The sequence below is a fragment of the Hibiscus syriacus genome, unplaced genomic scaffold (assembly GCF_006381635.1).
Source record: "Hibiscus syriacus cultivar Baekdansim isolate YM2019G1 unplaced genomic scaffold, ASM638163v2 tig00020355_pilon, whole genome shotgun sequence".
In the NCBI taxonomy this organism is placed as follows: Eukaryota; Viridiplantae; Streptophyta; class Magnoliopsida; order Malvales; family Malvaceae; genus Hibiscus; species Hibiscus syriacus.
This window is the reverse complement of record NW_024062491.1, coordinates 73620-92121: the sequence shown is the minus strand read 5'-3', so window position 1 is coordinate 92121 and position 18502 is coordinate 73620. Positions and strand designations below refer to the sequence as shown.

At 33.0% G+C, this 18502-nt stretch overlaps 1 non-coding gene across 1 annotated transcript; it reads left to right on the top strand.

Annotated features, from left to right (window-relative positions):
• Window positions 1-18187: 18187 nt before the first annotated feature.
• On the top strand, window positions 18188-18294 carry LOC120209834. The gene has a single exon (XR_005524444.1). It is a non-coding gene; the product is annotated as a small nucleolar RNA R71 (small nucleolar RNA).
• The last annotated feature ends 208 nt before the right edge of the window (window positions 18295-18502 follow it).

Below are 18502 nucleotides of genomic sequence, written 5' to 3'. Positions count from 1 at the left end.
AGTTCGGTTTTACCCTATTGCTTAAATATTTTGCTGTTGGGAGGCTCAATAAAAAGTGTCTAAAACCATAGGTGGAGAAACGTGTTGCCATTGTTCACTTTCAGATCACGATGGATAATAGATTAAAAAATGGATTTCAATATGCTGTTGCTACCTTTGAACTTGATGATTCATTTTATTGTTTTTAGTTGTTTTCAATTGACAATCAAAGCAGAAGCCTGGTTTTCCAAAGTGAAGTTGTTTGCGAGTTGTATTTTTCCAGGGAAAACCATCATTTTTAAGGCCTTACCTACTGATGCACACAGAATACATTGACACCGGTAGACTGTTCTATCTTGATTGCAATTCTCGTCTCAAATCAGAAAGTGAATTTTTATAGTCGCTTAAATTTAGAGAGTAAACTGTTTATGGTCACGGTAACTCATTTATTTCAATCAACAATCTCTCATTTGTTTCAATCAACAATCTCTAATGATACTGCAACCAATATTAACTTAAATATTAACCAAAAGAACTGACCTACACTTAACTTCGCTTCCACAAATCAAAATCTCAGTTTTTCAGAAAATGGTTACAAGAACACGATTTCATCTAATTTTGAGATAGTCTTATTGTCCTCTTGATCTTTGAGAAAGTTCCGGTCTCCCAGAAATAAGTGCTTTGAGTTCCACTTCTGATGTGCATGAGCTTGAGGGTTTGTGAGCTTAATCCTCTGTGGGTAATGCAATAGCAGTATCTCCCATATTAATTTAGGTTGTCGCCAAGCTTACATGCATATGCGTCGTTTGACCGGTTCAATCTACGTTCGTGTTTATGTTTAATCTTTTTGAAGACCGTCTAGTTTAAATTTCACATATTAAAATGACAAAATCTCTAAATATTATTTTTACTTTTTATTTAATCAAAATTTGAAATCAATTTCGGTTGTGATTTGTGTCGAGATTTAAGGTAACTAGTTGGGATATTTTTTCTGATTTCTTTCGAATATGTGCGTATTTTAAGCCTATAAAAAGAAGACTGTTATTCATTCTCCATCTCTCTTAAAAATCGTAATCCCTTCCCTACGTTAATTAGCTCTACCCCATTAGGTCATTGCTAGTCTATCGGTTCCGATTACCCTTCCACCCTTTCTCGATCATCTTCCGACCATTTAAAAAAACCGAGTTTCAACTCTCTTGCTAATCACCATTGCTTCAATACCACTTTTTCATCGTTACTTAATGATTTGAGTACTATAAATTTCCATCTTATCAATTTGCTTTTTGAAACTTTATCAACGTAAATATTTGGGTAAATTACACCGTTTCTTCCTGAGCTTTACTCTTTCTCCTATTTTGCTCACCATACTTTCAACTTTTCTATTTTACTTCACTGAACTTTATGGATTGAATCATTTTGCTCACTATGCCGTTAACTTTTTAACGGTGTTATGACGTGGCTCAGTAATCAAAACGATTTCTTTTTGAGAAACTCAAATATACTCTAAACCTAAGTTGTTTTGGTGAGTAAAATAAAAGAGAGTAAAGTTCAGTAACTCATGGTGTAATTTACCCTATTTCCTTCTCTTCTTCATTTTCTCTCCGCCGACCACTAGGTAATTTTCATTCCGACAACCGTAGATGGTGGCCGTTCGGTCCCAAATTTCATGGGTCAGCTCTTTTCAACCCCTGAGTCCAAATCTGGTGGTTGTTTCACCGGAAAATGTCCCAAAATCTATGAATTTGGACTAAAATGTTTCGGTTTCCTCACTTTCAATCTCAAATTCGTTGACTTTGCAGAAAATTTGACAAAATAAAGGTCGGATTCGAACTCAAGGCGTCGATACGAAGTGACCCATCTCATTTCGAGACCAAACAAAAATGATCTATGGCGGTCGACAATGATCGACGGTGGCATCTGACCACCTTTTGTTTTTATTTTATTTTTTATAATTATTTTATATTAAATAATAAAAAAAATACCACATCATCAGTTGTTAGAGAGAAAATAGCCGAGTGAGCAAAATGAATTCGATTGTAAAGTTTAGAGAGTAAAATAGAAAAACTAAAAGTACGGTGAGTAAAATAGGAGAGAGAATGTTCAGTAAGGAAAAGTGTAATTTACCCTAAATATTTTTCTTTCACTCTCTCTTCTAAGGATCATTAACCTTTTTCATGAAACTAGCGAATTTAAACTAAAATTATATTTTTTTTCAAAATCAATTTTTAAGTTCACTGAATAATCTTAACCCTCACTTGCACCCTCTTCTCTTTCGACCAAGAAGAAGAAATTTTGGAAGAAATTTTTCCTTCACCTCTCTTTCTATTGGTTCTAGAACAAATGAACCAAAATAATACTAAATTGTTTATGTTTTTTCTTTATATTTCTTTCAACTAAAATTATCTAGGCGTGAAGCAATAAATCTTATTAGTTTTACTCATCAAACCTCACTTTGTTATCTTTTTTTACTAAATTGCTCCTTTAGTCCTTTTCCCTTTATTTATTTTCTTTATAAAAAATATATATAATCATTCAATCACATATCTAAAAATTTTAATGGACTAATTCAATTTTATAATAGCTTTGATTTTTTTAAACCTTGAAATTATACTGAATTTTATTAAAACAAAAGAAGATACAACATTAATACATCAAAGAGATGATTTTAAGGACTATGTCCATCAAAAACCTCAAATATAATATAAAATAAAAAGAAAACCTTTCCTATTTGCCCATATATTTCTTGTCTTTGTTTCGATTGCCTTCATCTATTTGCAATCTTATGGTTAGCGTTGTATCTAGTTTTCTTTGGAAAATACATTGGGTTAAATGGTCATTATTATGTACGTCGTTTAAGGACGGTGGTCTGGGTATCTCAGATTTTGATTCTATTAATCGAGCACTTTTTGAGTAAATGGGTTTGAGGTTCGGTTCGAAAGAAGACAGTTTGAGGAGGAGGGTGATTACTAGAAAATATAAGATTAGGGATGACTCTCTTCTTCCTGACACTGTCCCTCAAAGAAATTGCTCCTGGTTCTAGCGTAGTATCTTGAAATCTGTATTCGTGGAGGACTTGTTTGGGTCCACTTTCTGCAGTAATATTGCATTACAAGTCGGGAACGGTAGTTCTATCTCATTTTGGGGAGATACTTGGATTGGTGAGATGCCAGTGTCTCGTATGTTTCCTCGTATTTACACCTTGTCTTGTAATAAAATTGGAAAAATAGAAGAATTTGGATCTAAAGGTACTGACGGCTGGAGGTGGAATGTCCCCTTACGGCGTAGGCTCTTCGATTTGGAAGTAGATCAATGGTCTTGTTTCTGGTTCTTCTTGTCAAATTTCAAAGGTGAGCTTGGAGGGGTATTGGATCAAATGGAAGGAATCGAGAGACGGCTATTTCTCAGTAGTCCTTCAAAAATTACTTAAGAGTAATCATACTCCGAATTTCAATTGGAATAATGATAACTCTCCAAAAGAGTTATATTTTATATCCTTTTTACTTTGGTTAAGTTTGCATTCTAGCATATCTAGGATAATATTTAGATTTGTTTTAACATATTTTACATCATTTGCATAGTGTGAGTGAATTACTGATACTTAGGCTAATTTTTATGTTTTTATTGCAAAACTGATGTTGTGACGTTGTTAATGTTGTAGCCGTTCTTGTATGCTGATGTTGATGTTGGATTGGAATGCCACGACGATTTTGCATCTTTGTTGAGTCACAAGGTGGATAGAAAAATTTCAGGAAGTGATAAAGCTACAAGATTAAAGGCTTGAATTTAAATTTAAAAAGGAAATATCATTAAAAAGGGGATTTTCCTATTGGTGGAAAGTTTGATTTTAATGGGTTATAAATATAATATTTTTACACACTTTCCCCATCTTGAAAAACCCTAGCCGCCCCTTATTTTCTCTCCTACCATCACCATGGCCACCTAAACCATTCGCTAGGAAGTGCAGCAGCAGTCGATGAGCACTACCGTGTAGCAACGATGACCAAGTGGAGTTCTACTTTGTTTTCATCACTTTTTTGAGATAGGGAAGTGATGATTATTTAGTTGAATAGTTATGTTATGTTGATGTTATTTGGTTTTCGAACATAAAGTGTTTGATTAAATGTCTCTTGTTATGTTTTATGTTTAAACATTGTTTTTATGTGATGTCGTACTTATGGGAAGATTTTAGAAATAAATTTATCTATATGTATGTGATTTCTATAATTTTTAGAAATAAATGTTGTGGATTTTTATCATAATATATTTGTGCAGCGTTGGTGTTTGTGAAAAGCGAAGTTTAGTATATAGAGATATATGTTGTCAATCATCCATCATTATTAACTATTTGATTAAGTTGAATTAATGAAGGTTGATTCTTGTTAATTGAATGTTGTTAATCATTGCTAGACACATGAATGCACCATTTTAAGCATATCCATAGTGGGAGCGACCAAATAACACCTGCATCCGTTGAATCTTTGATTTGTTGCTCTCCCGAATGTTGTAGCACTGCCCGACATTTATCATTCTGATTTTATTACCTTATTGTCTTTCTGTTACATTCTTAAAATACACATTATTTATATTTTCTTTTTCCAACAAAAACTCTTTTGTAACATATTGCTCTATGTGGTTTCGACATCCAAAGCTTTTATAGCTTCCACTTTATTACTTGAACGATACGTATACTTGCGTACTTGCTATAGCATCAAGTTTTTGGCGCCACAGCCGGGAAGAATCAGTTTTACATTGGAGTTATTTTTAATTACTAATTTGTTTCTTTTATTTTTGTATGTACATATTTATTTTTCCAAGTTTTGTTAGTTTATGACCTATAGTGACAGCGAACTTGAACCGTTTGATCTGGATATAGAACGAACATTCTGACACCGTTGAAGAGAAGTTACTAGATATCAAGTGAACATGAACGTTGGAAATGATAACAATGCTCTTTCTCCCCTACAACATGGAAATGAAGAAGAGGTACCGACTAGAGCTGGAAACAACCAACAACAATATTACAACATGAATTTCTAGAATCGGCCTATTCGGGAGTACGTGGTGTCAACACTTAATAATTTACATCTTGACATTGTACGAATGACAATTCATGCTACCAATTTTGAGCTAAAACCTGTGATGTTTAAAATGTTGTAGTCCAAGGGACAATATGGTAGGGCATTTACCGAAGATGCTAGAGCATACCTTCTAGCATTTATGGAGGTCTGTGAGTCTTTTGTTCAACAAGGGGTTCCTGAGGAAGCACTAAAGCTAAAGCTTTTCCCTTATTCGTTACGAGACAAAGCTAGAGTTTGGTTGACATCACTACCGCTTGGTGTCATAGCATCCTGGAATGAGCTAGCATAAAAATTCTTGTTGCGATTAAACCCACCTAATATGAATGCCATACATAGGAATGATCTCACATCATTCAAACAGTTAAAGAATTGTTGTGCAAATGCCCAATACATGGATTTTTGCATTGGACGCTGATGCTACGTAAGATGATATAACATTTAACGCAAGTATACGTATCACTCAAGTAATAAAGTGGTAGCAATTAATGCTACGGATGTCGAAGCCACAACGAGCAGAGTGTTTTCAACAGTAAGATTTACCAAAGATTCGAGATGCCAAAAAGAAAACCAATAACAAACGATACCAGTTCATGCTACATCATTCCAAAAAGCAATTGGTCAGCTATAGAATCAAAAGATATAATATTATGACTTCCAAGTTTTATGCAAACAATGTACACTTAGTCTATGTGATCAACATTGATTAAAACCATTTGAACTACTTTAATAACTTTCATTAATTGAAGGCTCAAACTATTAACAATAATAATCAATTGGCTGCACACTTTTCAGTATACCTATGCTACTCAGCAACACCAATGCTCACAAATGTATTAAGCAATTGGAATTAAGCTATTTCTAGATTTAAACGAAAATACTATATATATATATATATAATTGCAAATATTTCTACTCAAAATCATCAGGTTCAAAGCTCATAAACAAAGTATCCAAGTTGTCGAAACGATTTCTTAAAAAACAAATTTATTTTTTAAGTGATTTAAAAAAATCTTGTTTCAAATAATTTGGTGTTTCTTTTTTAAAATAAAACATGGGTTGAGGAGTCACCGCCAATATTTGATTAGGGTGTGATTGGGCACCCAAAAATAGATTTGTCATTTTAATAAAAATATTAATTTTAATTAAAAAAACAAATTTACAGTCTGTGTTACCAAAAATTTGAATTTGGGAGTCGGTTACACATGGGGAAGGAGTAGCACCCGCACAATGCCCTAAATCGGTACCTAGTCGATCAATTAGTTGTCTTCGCCATAAAATTTATGAATTCCAATTTAATTTAATTCAAGATCCCATAAAAATAATAATCTTTGAATTTTAGAACAAAACATAGTAATATTTAAATATTTCTTATCGAGAAGAAAATACCTCTCATACCTTAGAGCAGTCATTTCTTACTCCAATCAAAATAAAAAAATATTACAATTCCATTTTAAAATTCGCTATTAATTCCACATTCAATTGATGATAAAAATAAAAAATGAATTAAATACGAATTACCAATCCTTTTAAAAAGAAGAAGGATGTTCAATTATTTAAAGATATCGAGATTATACTTTTTATAAGTTCTAACGATCTTTTCTCGATGAATTTAAATAGACGAACACTTCTTTTTCTTTTATTCCCAATTTTTACGTGTAGTAAATTTTTAAGGTTTCACTTAATGAGATACACATTCATTTTAAAATTATCAAAAGTAATTTTCTTATACGTTAAGACAATCACTTCACAACAATCTTAAAATGAATGAATATTACCCTTAGTTAAATTATTTCGATTCAAGTAGTGGTCATGAGGGTATCATATGAATTATTTAAAATTAAACTTAGAGTTATATGCATCAAATTACGCACTTACATACATAACACACATAAAAAATATAATTAGTCTATATAAAAATATTCATTATTATACTATACTATACTTAGTAAGCAAATATTAATAATATAGTACATATGTATGAATTTAAAATTCATAAAAATGTAATACATCAAAAAAAGATTCCCACGTTTTCATATGTATTTACATATATATACTTTTAACTTAGGAAAATTATATCAAATCTAGAAAATGCAAATACATACATACATACATAAAGATAAAATAAAAGAAATAAATATACATATGGTATAAGGTATTTCATAAATATATAGATATGCACATATGAAAGACTAAAGTAAAACAAATGAAAAGTATAGGGATCAAACTAGAATAATCAAAAATATAAAGAGTCACTAAAGTAGTAATCCAAGATTATTCCATGAAATAATTACGCTAAAACAATGATAAGAACATGAACAAGTAAAATTATAGATATTTAATACATGAATATAACTGTTTAACGCAACGCTACAAATATAGACTAAAATGCAACAAATTTCAAATTAACAAACCAATCCAAGCATTTAACCATAACATTTAAATCAAACATGTAATGACTACCATATAAAGACTAAAACGTTTAAGGTTTGAAATCAATAATTATCCATTTCTTTTAGGACTAAATCATAAGGATACAAAACATGAAGGACCAAAATTGCCATTTGACCCCCGAATACTAAAAAACACGGGTGAGGGCTAAGGTGAAATGGTGTCGTTTTACATTGGGTATTTAAGACCAAGATAAGGTTTTAATTTCTAAAGCCTAACCATTTTTCTTTCTTGTTTGGTTTTTAAAGAAAGAGAGAGAGTTCAAATATCTATAAAACTTTAAGCCACCGGAGGAAATGACCACCATTCACCAGTGGCTCTCACTGCCGTTCATGGCGATCGAAAGATAAACCAACACCACCAGAATGCTACTCTCCACCCCACCATAGGAGTCTAGATCTAGGATTATATCTTTCAAAAACAATGAAATCTGACGTCTTTTCGGCTTCCTGGTGACCGACAACGAAGGTAAGCTTTCTATTCTTTCTCATTTTCTTTCGATTTTCTCGGTATTTATTTTTTTCCCTTTTTTCAAAATCTGCCTCTCATTTTCTTTCTTTTTTCATTTCTTTTTTCGAACCGCCCTTCTTATCTTTTGTTTTTTTTTCTTTTCCCCTAAAAAAATTGAATCCCCCTCCTTGCTTGATCTGTTGCATTTTATATCTTCCCCTTTTTGCGTGTTTGATGAGCAAAACCACTATAGAGTGACTCGGTTGGTGGCTATGGCTCTGGGAAATTAGGGTTGTTGGGTTTCCTAGGATTGTGTTATTTTTATTATTATTTATTTGATTTGGTTGATGGTTGAAAAGGGGTGGCGAGGTGACCAGGGGCATGGCTTCTCGACTTAGGCGGTGACGCAACAGGAGTGGCTCCTCCACAGCGGCAGCGGTGGCTAGTGAAGAGGGTCACCACTTAGGGTTAGGTTTAGGTTTGGGCTTGTTGCCCCTAGTAATTGGGTCCAATTTGGGCTTGTAAGGTCTGTAAAAATAACAAAATAAATTAGAAATAAAATTAAATAAAAATAATAATAATAATAATAAATAATAAAAGCCTAGAAAAAATGGGTTCCTATAGCTACCCCTCTTTACCTATGCTTGTGCTAACAAGAATAGGCCAAAGATAAAAAAAAAAAAGACAATGTGTTTTTTTCTGGTTCCGTCCTGACTTTGTCTCAAGTGAGACTGCCAAATGACTCGAAAGATTTAATCATCATGCTCGAAAGACTTACTGATAGCCCAAAAGACTTACCAATTTTGGAAATAGTTTACTAGGTAAGAAACTTTGGAAATCGCTTTCTTACTTTTCAAAAATTTCATTTTATGAAAATACTAAATGAGAAACTTTGAAAATAGTTTTCTCATTTTCAAATTATATGAAAGCATCTTGTCCGAAGGTCTTATAGATGGCCCGAATGACTTATCATCCTGCTCGAAAAACTGAGAGATGACCCGAAGGATTTAATCATCATACTCGAAAGACTTACTGATGGCCCGAATGATTTAGAAATTTTAGAAATAGTTTACTAGTTAATAAACTTTGGAAATCACTATCTTACTTTTCAAAAATTTCATTTTCTGAAAAAACTAAATGAGAAACTTTGAAAATCACCTTCTCATTTTTCAAATTATAATAAAGACAACTTAATGGTCGGGTAATATACCCCACTTCAAAGTAATGTTTTTTTTGTGGATTGAGGGCCCTCTATTCTTCAAGTTCTACTTCTTTAAACATGATTCCCTGTATTTGAGGTTTGAATTCTAGCATTCGCTTATTGGGATTTTTACATCATGAATCTTCTATTTTCATTGGAAGATATGTAAAAACCATGTGTTTATGTGTGAAACGTGAATGTAATTAAATGTATCAATGTAATGCATTTTCTTTTATACAAATGATGTTCTCATGAATGCATAAATATTGATTTGATTTTCCTTTGACTCTAAAGTGGAGAACTCAATATTCTTCTACTTGATCACTCTTCTCTAAGGTTTTCTCATATAACAATGTAGCAACTTATAATTTCAAGCTTGCATTTTTTAAGAGCCATATGATCATCTTATATCTTTGTGTCTCATTTTCCTCTTATCTGCATTAAAATCTCAGAAGAAATGTTTCATTTCTTGAATTCTTGATGTGGTCAGAAATATGAATTTGATGCCTTTTCTATCCTTGACTCAATTATCCTACTAGAGTTGTCTTTCCTGGACTCTATAGTTAATTGATGTTCAAATAGTTTTCTTTACAAGGTAAGCTCTTCTCAAATTCATGTTTTACCCCTGACACTCCAAGTTGTGAGTCTTATTCTCAATGTTTTTTTGGTTTAAACCTTGTTATCTCAACATGATATGGGTCTTTGGCCATTCCCCAATATGGATACTTTCATGACTCATCCCTATTTGGGTGCCAAAATTTCATCCTTGACTGGACACTCTTGCATCATTTATCAAAAATCACAAGCCCTTCTTATTAAGGCGATTGTCTGCTTCATGATATATTACTGATGTTAATGATGTCACCACAATGTATGAGAAGTTTTGTTGTTGAGTATTTTGATCTTTCAAACTTCATTGCTTTGAAAGAAAATGAAGAATGTCTTCATTTCTCCTATGCCATTTATTCTTCTTACCTTGGCTCTTATTTTTTTCCTCTCACTTCTTCATTTAAGGTAAAACAAGTCTCATCATCTTCAAAGACCTTGTTCATTCTTAAGAGATTGTCATGTTTAAAAATGTCTTCCTCTTTTCTTTCATTTTTTCAAAATGTGAAAACGTTTGAAAAATATTTTTTGAAAACAGTTGCCCCATGTAATGGGCTCACAATTGAAACAAATTATAAAACAAGAGTTCGTTGAGTATCAAACAAATTAATTACTCTTTTGATTCATCAAGAATTATTACCCTTTGAAAAGTGTCAATATTAATGACAAATTTGAGGTATAGGTTGATTCTGGAAAGGTAAGGTCTCTCAGGTTAGCCTTTTTATTATAGCATATTTGGTTCTTTGGTGCGCACTAACTTGAGGAAGTGGTTGTTATGTTCATCTTCTAGAGATATTCACCGGTTTCAAACTCTCAGAAGCACATTTGGGATATGCAGAGCTTCATCAAGAGATTTGTAAGACCACCTCTTATGTCATAGTTGCTCAATTTAATATTCGAGTTGCCCTTTCAGGTTTTCAACTCGCTTTGGCTTCAAGACGTCTTTCAAAATTTTAAATCTTAATTCGCTTTTTGTCATTTTTCTATTATGCATTAAAGATTTTAGAAAATATTTTGAAAATAAAAAATTAATCTTGAGAGGCGGAATGAAATCTGAAGATAGTATCTTTTGCTTAGAACTCCATGTATGATTAGAAGGGACTTTTTAGGCACGTAATGTAGGCTACGGTTCACGGTTCTAAAATAAAGGGATAATAGGCCCAAATAAATGTTTAAAGGTGGTCGAACGTTGGATCAATTCATTCTGATGCCTTTAATCCGCACTTTGCATTTAATCTACCTTGTGGTTCCTTGTTATTTCTAACTTGGCATGAATTGATGGCCTTCACTTTTACGAGCATATTTCCTTCACTTTTTCCCCCCTGTGTGGAGGGTGATCCTTAGTTAAGGTTGAATCTGAAGAAAAATAATTTAGGCTCAAATGGGAACAACAAGTGATATATCTTTTTCTCTTTTTGTGAATAGATATTGAAAGAAAACCATTCATTATTTCATACACAGAAGTTCTTGTAAAAAGGGGCACAATATGTAGCATCCAATCGAGTAAAGTGGGAATGATTTAAACGGTTATACCATACTACATCTAGCCCATAAAGACTATCATGGAAGTAATGAATCAACATATTATCATCATTTAAATACCTTTCCATCTTTCAACAAAAATATTTTTAGATGAATTAGAGGACAACTGGTGCTATCATGTTTCTCAAAATTAGGCACCCTAAATTCATGTGGGATGACCAAGTCAGGGACCAGGCTGAGTTCTCTCGCTTCTAGTTCTTTGTGGGAGGCATTAACAATTTCATAGCTCCAATTGCTTCCTTCAACCCCTTGAATTTATCTTCAAATTGCTTATGATTAATAAGGCTCTTCCCTAGGTTTGAGTGGGATGCTCTAGGGTAGGATGTCATTCTCGACGCATTAGTCTGACAACACTGATATCCTTTAGCAGCTATTTTCTCTCTATCAACAGCCTTGGTTGCCATCTCCTGGATTATTTGGTTCGATACATCTTGTAGAGAACTGAATGCTTGATTCTTCATATATTGTTGTAACCGATCAACTGCTCTTGCAACTAATCTTGTGATTCCTCATGAAATTGCTCCATTGTTACCATTTATTTGTTTATGATGATGAAAAAGTAGTGTGAATGAATGATCTTGGTATTACTGTCACATAACCCTCCATAAATTATTTTCATGTTTTCATAACTAATGCATGTAAAATGCTTAAATAAACAAATGCGATGCAAATGCATGTATGCAAAAGGTGTCATTCCAGAGTGACCATCTTCAAACAACTTTAATTGAACACAAATGTTTTGGTACATCAAATAAACTTTACATATAGGGGATAACTTTAACTCTTAACTTCTCTATCTCTCTCACTCCTACTCGGGTGTTGAGTTGTCAATCTACTTCAATTCTCTTGCAAAGCAATCTAAATCAACCAATTTATAAGCCACATTTCTTGCTTGAGTAAGCTTCTTTCATGACGTCATCTTTTTCCTTCATCTTATGTGTCAATTCTCGGAGCTGTAGACAATCTTGATCATTTTTCCTTGTAAGAAAGTATTTGTGGTTACGGAGCTCTCTTACAAGATATCCATAATCATCTACAAGCTTCATCAATGTCTTTTTCTTGGACATAGTGACTTCTATCTCAGCATCACACGCTTGTGGCGCTGATATTAAGCTTTCATATTGGCTATAGACATATTCAACATATGATGTTCGGCTTGACATCTTACCAAATCATTAATAGTTGTATTGCGCCTTTTTTCTGCAATCTGTAAATCATAAGAGAACTTCTTGCCTCGACCTTCATGCACCTTGTAATTCTTTCTCCAATGTTCAACATCGTTTTTCAGTTTAGTGACCCTTTTTGCCCACTCCTCTGGGGCATTTCCTATACCAACATTTTTAAAGGCTTGACTGATCCTTTGAAAACCATCACACATGGCTTCCATCTCTTTATTCAATTTATCATTTTCAATCCTCAAATGACACACTTGAACTTCATACTTTAGCAAATATTCTTCCTCCTAGATGCCCTCATTGATACTCTTACCTTTGAACACTTTTGGCTCCATCTTAACAGGACAATCAGTTACCAAACTGGGTCGACCTTTCAACTTGAACTCCAATACTCCATGATCCAAAAGATGTTGGACTCGATGATTGAAGGTGGTACAATTCTCAATGGAATGTTCTTGAACTCCGACATGATATTCACAACGAACATTGACGTAATACCAATTTAGATATGGAGGTTGCCAAGGTTTCACGTAATGTAGGGCCACCTCTGGGGCTTCTAAAAGCATATCATACAACTCCTTATATTATATAAGGATATAATCAAAATAAGAGACACCTCTCAGCTTGGATTAAACTGGAGTCTTTAGGTTTATTTCCCCTAATGTTTGGAGTAGAATCTCAAATACCAACAAGTTCTGATTGCATGGATTCTTTTCATAATTCTGAACTTCTATAGTTGTCACTATTTCCTTGGTGTCTCTAGACAACTTGTTGATACGAATGATGATTGTACATGTTTTCTCAGATTGGCTAGAATCAACTTGTTCTAAAGTAGTCCCTTGTGTATTTGACATCGCGAGATTATTTTCCTCGAGCTTTTTCCTTTCTTTTGTAGAATTATCTTTTCCTTTGGCTAAAGCAATTATTCTATCCATCATCTTGGACATTTTCTCTCTCATCTTTCTTACCTCTTTTTTCTCTTCGTCGAACATACGATCTTTGGATGCATAGCTCCCCACTATTCTCAGAGCTTCCTCAAGATGTCATTCCCTAGCTTTGTTATAGTCTACTTGATCATGAAACCCTTTTTCCATCATGAAAACCTTTTATTCTGATGACCACTCACAAATCAACACATTTTGATTATGTCATGATCATGCGATGCAAGCAAGTAGAAAAACAACATAAAAATAAGTTAGTACAAATAAGATAACAAAATGACAAGAATTATTATAAAAGCAATAATAACAAAATAAATTAATAAGCTAATACAAATGAAGAAGGCAAATGCAAATTCAGAAGGTTAATTCCAAAAGCGGCCACTATAGAACAACCTTCATCAGACCATAAGTTTTCCTTACACTAGACAGACGAGCTTCATTTTCTTCATTTACTTGATCTAGGCCTTTCTCATGATTTGATGTTGTTTTTATAGTCGTTGTTGGACTTCTCAAAGTGTTGATTTGCCCATCTTCATTTTAATTCACCTACTGTGATTGTTGGTTCTCTAGACCTCCATTTTCGTACAATTCTCCAAGAGGAAAGCGACCTTGATATCTCGTGAAGGATCTTCACATTCTTGACTCAACTTGCATCTGACTATTTGGTACAATATCGATCTTTGTTCTTTTAATAGGAGTCTTTGATCAACTTTGAGCTTTTCTCTAGTCGATCAACTTTGTTTGTAAGTCATCACCCTTACGAAATTGATTACCTAGTAATGGAACTCTTATGTCGATATTAAAATCTTCTAATTTGGTCAATCACTTGAGAATTAACACCTTGTTTGGTTATGATGTGAAAATGCAAATGCAAACTAAAGATAGAGAAAATTAAGATAAAACAAAGTAAATTGTTAATACCACTTAACAAAAAAACAGAAAAAATATTTATGAAAAGAAAAAATCCTACCCAACACGGTATATACCCAGACATGCTTTTATAACAGTTCTAACCAGACATGTTTTCAATCCCCAGGCTTTGTTAAACATATAAATCTTAACCTTATGTCATCTAGTTCACATGCTTGTTTGAAAAAAATGAACCTAACCGCATGATTTCTCATACATTTATTCAAAAAAACAAAACAAAACTAAAAAAATTAAAAGACTCAAAAGAGTTTTTCCTTGTGTACTCTCCTCATGGGATTCTTAAATTTGGGTTAGGCTCTACCTAGGTTTGGGTTCTAGGTTCACTATATGTTGGGTTTGGCCCTAAAGTAAAAGGGTTCAGGAACTATCATTGACGGTGCCCCCTTGGGCTGCTAGACAATCTTGACCCATCACAGGCTTTCAGATCAAGTTCAATTCGAGGGGACACACCTTCTTATGTCCATACGGAGGTGAAAACCATCATGAGGACCAGAATGCGTGAGCCCTAGAAGCGTTCCACTATCCCTTACAGAGGTGAAAACCATACGAGGGAGTAGTTTCTCACTCCTACTTAAATTGGACGGAGCGATATTTTAGCTCTTGTTATGCAAATGTAGCTGTGTAGTGCGTGAGGAAAATGATACAAACAACACAAAATAGGGTTCTCAAATTCTTGAACATTTATTTAATTTAAAAATATCAACAAACAAATCAGTACAACTATTTAGTGGTTAATGAAATTATAAACATAAAATTTATTTAAACCAAAAAATGGATCAAAAACTAAATTAGAATGAACTTGTAATTTTCATTCCAAAGACAATTAATTAATTGACTAACGGCTTGACTCTCTAAAATATGGTCCCTAGTGGAGTCGCCAAATTGTCGAAATTATTTCTTAAAAAACAAATTTATTTTTTAAGTTATTTAAAAAATCTCATTTCAAATAATTTGGTGTTTCCTTTTTAAAATAAAAAATAAAAATGGTTCAAGGAGTCGCCACCAATCTTTGATTAGGGTGTGATTGGGCACCCAAAAACATATTTGTCATTTAAATAAAAATATTAATTTTAATTAAATAAAAAAATTACAGTATGCATTACAAAAAATTTGAATTTAGGAGTTAGTTACGCGTGGGGAAGGATTAGCACCCCGATAGCGCCCTAAATCGGTACCTAGTCGATCAATTAGTTGTATTTGCCATGAAATTTACGAATTCAAGTTTAATTTAATTCAATATCCCATACAAATAATAGTCTTTGAATTTTATAACAAAACACAATAATATTTAATTATTTCCTATCGAGAAAAAATATCTCTCATGCCTTAAAGCAATCATTTCTTACTCCAATCGAAATAAAGAAATATTACAATTCCATTTTAAAATCCGTTATTAATTCCACATTCAATTGATGATAAAAACTAAAAATTAATTAAATACAAATTACCAATCCTTTTAAAAAAGAAGAAGGATGTTCGATTATTTAAAGACTTCGAGATCGAACTTTTTATAAGTTCTAATGATCTTTTCTCGATGAATTTAAATAGATGAACACTTATTTTTCTCTCATTCCCAATTTTTAAGTATAGTCAAATTTTATGTTTTTACTTAATGGGATACACTTTCATTTTAAAATTATCAAAAGTAACTTTTTTAAACGTTAAGACAATCACTTCACAACAATCTTAAAATGAACTAATATTACCCTTAGTTAAATTATTTCGATTCAAGTAGTGCTTATGAGGGTATCATACGAATTAATTAAAATTAAACTTAGAGTTATGTGCATCAAATTATGCACTTACATATATAACACGCATAAAAATATAATTATTCTATATAAAAATATCCATTATTATACTATATTATACTTAGTGAGAAAATATTACTAATATAGTACATATGTATGAATTTAAAATTCATAGAAATGAATTTAAAATTCATAGCAATGAATTTAAAATTCAAGTATAGCGGTAAGCAAGTTGCAAAGTACCCGTTGTGGGCCTTGCTTCTCCGCTTTCAAATTTCCTAAAATTTGACAATGGCATGTAGGGGTGTCCAAAACTACCCGACCCAGTTGACCCGACCAGCCGACCCGTCGACCCGAACCTAAAAAAATCATGTAATTTTCTAAAAAAATTACCCAACCCGACATTTCCCGGGTCGGGCCTGGGTCACAAAATCTAGTTTTTCCGGGTACCCGAGTACTCCGTTAGTTTTTATTTTATTATATATATATAATATAATGAATTATTTATATTATGGATTATTAGATTTTGTATTTCGAACTTTCAAATTTTATGTTCGGATATTATTGTATGTAATTCGAAGTTTCAAACATTTAAATTTGTGTATTTTTTTAAATTAATAATTTGAAAATTAAAAATAAAAAATTGGGTACCGCAAAATCTGGGTACCCGGTAACATCCGGGTCTGGACATAGGCCGAGAAATCGTCGACCTGGAAGTTCTGGGTACCCGGATTTGCACACCCCTAATGGCATGAAATTTATGCTAGCACCCAAATCACATAAAGCTTTACTTACAAATTTGTCACCAATGTTGCAAGGAATAATGAAACTCCCTAGGTCCTTAAGCTTCGGTGGCAATTGACTTATAGCCATAGAGCTACAGCCTTCGATAAGAGCAACTGTTTCAAATTCACCAAGTCTCCATTTCTTTTAAAGAACTTCCTTCATGAATTTGATATAGTTCAGGTTTTGTTCTAAAGCATCAATCAACGGAATGTTAATTATGAGTTGGCGAAGAACATCAATAAAGGCTTTGTATTACTGATCTTCATTTGTCTTCTTGAAGCACTGTAGAAATGGTAGATGTAGTGTTTTTGTTGTTGCTGAGGCAATGAAGTTAACTCTGTATTAGATGCAGCTAGGGTTACTGTCGGTAACAATTCTGAATTAATACTCTACCTCTCATTTGTTGTTGTGAATTGACTCTCATACGGTTCAACCTCAACTTTTTTTCTTTCTTTTTCCATGTTGATGAGCTTCCTCATTCTTTCTCCTCGATTCTTCAACTAGTTCCCCAGTATGAATTCCACTTCTGGTGGTAATCGCATTGTAATGCTCTTTACCATTTTGTTTAGGATTCTCAGTGTCGTTAGGGAGCAATCCTAACAATTTACTATTTAAAGAATTAGCCATTTGTCCTATCTGATTCTCTATAGCCCTTAATGAGGTAGACTGGCTCGCCATATATTCTTTCATCATAGCTTCAAAAGGTTTCAAGGTTGAAGTTTGGGATAAAGATTGAACTTGGTAATTCTGCCTTTGCTAAGCAACATATTGTTGTGTCTGTGGCTATAGCATTTGACTCTGTTAGGTGTAATGTTGCGATTGATATTGTCGATGTTGTGGATTGGCAATATTCTAACTTCTCCAAGAAAGATTGGAATGGTTCTTAAAATTTGGATTGTAAGTATTGCCAAAAACATTATCATTCCTTGGATTATTGTGCACATAGTAGATAGACTCTGAATTTTGGGGGCATTCATCAAAATTATGGTCATCGCCACAATATACGCAAGTGATACAAGATGCAACTTTAAATTCGTACATTCCTCTAGGTTTGTGTGATTCTGAAATCTAAGATGCCATAGAGTTAATAGTTTCAGAATCTACTGCTACAACACCATACCGACCAAACGTATTGCACGTATTAGGATATTGACAATCATTGGTAGAGATTCTCTTGAGGATATCATATGCTTCATTATATGTCTTATCCAGCAAAGCTCTATTTGCTAAGGCATTAACCATCATTCGAGTTTAAATATTTAACCCATTATAAAACATCTCCATTTGAGTCCAATGTAGGAATCCATGCATAGGACATTTCCACAGAAAATCTTTAAATCTTTCTCATGCTTTATAATAGATTTCATCATTTATCTACTTGAATGAAGTTAAATCATTTCGAAGCTTAGTATTCATATTTGACGGGTTGAATCGTAACAAAAACTTCTATACTAATTCATTCCAGAATGGTATAGTACCTGGTGACAGTGAACTCAATCAAACATGTGCTTTATTACACAATGAATAGGGAAATAGCTTCAGCTTCAGTGTCACATTTGGAACACCTTGTTGAATAAAAGAATCGCAAACCTCTATAAAAGCTATCAAATGTTCT